We start from the raw sequence: 2,861 nt of genomic DNA, 5'->3' as shown, positions 1-2,861 counted from the left end.
GAGCGCTCCCTCTCAGGGGAGGGGAAGCCCAGGGCTCGGCTGTTGTCATCTCTGCCCCCCAAGGACACCCCCGCCCAGCCATGGGCGCTCCCTGCAGCACGCAGGGCCGCTGTTATCTTCCCACGGGCGGTGCTCTCCAGCCTCAGGGCCCCGGCTTTGCAGAGAGGCACTGCCGGCACGGGAGACCCAGGCAGATGTTGGCCCCGGTCTCCCGGTCCTTGCCCCGGGAAACCGCAAGCCGCGGCCCAGCTGGTGGGATGGAGCCACTAACGCGAGTGTCATCCTGTGCCGAGCAAAACACCGAATCTGGGCTGTAAAATGGTTTGCATACATTTGCCGCCAGTGCGCCTGCCCTGTGCTATCTCCCTCTCCCAAGGGCAATCTGAAGGCTGATGCCCCCACTACTTTCCTCACTGATTAATCTACATTTCCCAGCTCTGAAGCCTTAGCAGGGAGGTGATGCACGCCCCTTGGGTTTGTTGTCCCCATCTCCACAGCACATGCTAGTCTTGCCAGTTTTTCTCCACCATTCCCTCTGCTCCAAGCCCATCCATGGCAAGACGCTGCCATGGTTGCCCCATGCCACTGTGTCCCTCAGCCTTGTACTCCATGGCAAGCCCAACCTACAAACCCCTTTGGTGAGCAGAGTCACAGGATGTTGCTGACCTATGTAGACGGTTTGCTGTTTGCAAGATCATAATTGTACACATCCCTGAAGGGCCATGGTGCTTTGTGGATAATATTTCACGCTAGCAAATGTAGAAGTCCAAAGCAGAGAAGTGCCAAGTGCTTCTTTGGCCTGGCAGGGGGCAGGCCAAGGCTCCCACGTGGGACCTTGCCTTATGATGGGGCTGTAGGAAGGCAGAAGAAGACTCATCTTTCTCCCCTGACAAACCTTTATCCTCCAACCCAAAATCTTAGTCCTCTGGCTCCAAGGAGGAATTGGTACCTGACTGCTCCCCACTATCTCACATTTGCTCCCAGATATTTTATTCTAGTTTCTGAGAGTGAAAAGGAATCTCGCTACATTTTGTTTCTGGTCTGAAAAGAAGCCCCAAAAGGAGCTGAAGGTAGGGGCAGGCAGACCCAGAGCCAGCTTCCCAGCTGTGGCCCACACTCCCCTGCCCCAGGCTCTCCTCCATGACTCAGCTCCCAGGGACCAGCCCAGCCCTGCCCCAGTTTAGCTTCCCAGCCCCCCTCACCCAGGGCAGCCCCTGCACACAGGAGGCTTTTCCAAAGGAGAAGCCAGCACACATCACGTAGTTACTTCTCCAAGAGAAGTATTTCGGAAACTTGAGCTAGGCATCTCTTTCTTTTTATGATCTGAAGCCTCCAAGTCTCCTCTGTAGACAGGACAGTCACGGCACTGGTGGCACCGGAGGGCTGTCACTAGAAGTAACTTCTGGGTTTTCTTCAGCTGGTGGATGCATAGAGCAAGGAGGGAGAGGAACCCTAGTGCACCTGGAAAGAGGCTTCTCTGGGCAGCCAAAACTAAGTGTCAAAGCTTAGCTGTGGTGCAAAGGATCATGAGTAGGTGTAGGCAACCCATGGCAGCAGGAGTGGGTCACTGTCAGGATCTCCTGTCTGTTTTCATCCCAGCTAAGCAGTGTTTAAATGAACTGGCTCCCACACCAGTCTTTATGTGCCTCTGTGGAGGCAACCACAGGAGCACCATCACTTTTCCACCTCTCTCCACAAACAGCTCTTCAGAATTCCTTCTCAGCTGAGATCTGAACCAGATTGTGCCCCAGGGCACCCACACATCTTCAAGGAGTGTTACTCTCTCAGTTTTCTGGCACAGCCTTAAACACGTAAATTTTAATCTGTCAGTGGCCTATAAGGCAGGATCCCCAGAAGCTGCACTATTTATCTCATTACAAAGCATTTCAGGAAGGATGAATCTAGCCCAGGTCTCAGACAACTTGCCTGGAAGGACTCCTGCTGGGATGCTCACCAAGGGTGAGAAGGAGCTGGGCTCAGGTTCTGTCTCTTTCTGAAGCCATTTGAGGCCTTCTGAACCACAGGTCTGGGTGGGTCTTTTTATGCCTTTTTAGAAAAAAGCTGTTTTTCTTTACATGGTCTAATTAATTAGCCGTAGATGCAGGACTGAAGGTGGCAGAATGTGAAGTCTGAGCCCTGAGCCACTGAGCACTTGGTCTGATTCTGTGTTTGGGAGAAGGGAGCTGAGATTTGGTGCATCCAGCTCCATGGGATCCACTCATCTCCAGTATGCTTTGATTTTTTTTGCCCCTGAAATAGTTTCCAGCAGAAGTTCTGACTCTTAAAATATAACCTGTCTGCAAATAGCTCCGGAGCAACTATGACTTTGTATTTCTTCGTTGCCTTTCACAGTGCCCTCCATGGAGACGTGGACTGAAAGCCACTGCTAGCATGCATGACAGGCTCACTTCTGCTCTTCTCTTCTGATTTAACACATGGTTAGTCCCAGCTTCTCTCAGAGGGACCCCACAGAGCCCATCCCAGGTATCCCAAATCCAAAAGCATGACGTGCTGGAGAAGCACCTCCAGTTTCTCTATAGGGACAGAGAAGGGTCTCTCACTTTTTTGGTCCCTGCTGCCTGTGGCACAGGGACATGTGTGTTTGGGAAAACGCTCTGAAGGGGTGAGTGGACGGAGTGGTTTGTGCTGGTACTGGTTTTGTCCCATCGGTGCTACGAGGTTTTGGCTGTCGAGTCCTTTTGACCCATACCCTCACGCCCAGCCCTACTCCCGGGTCTCCTGTAGCTCTGGACCCGACACCGCGGCTGGCCCGGCTCCCTGTGCCGAGCTCCAGCCCTGCTCCCTGTCCCCCGTCCGGCGTCCCTCGGGCTGTCCGCGGTCGCGGAGCTCCACCTAGTGCC

The sequence above is a fragment of the Geospiza fortis genome, unplaced genomic scaffold (genome assembly GCF_000277835.1).
Source record: "Geospiza fortis unplaced genomic scaffold, GeoFor_1.0 scaffold16, whole genome shotgun sequence".
NCBI lineage: Eukaryota > Metazoa > Chordata > Aves > Passeriformes > Thraupidae > Geospiza > Geospiza fortis.
Note: the sequence above shows the minus strand (reverse complement) of the source record.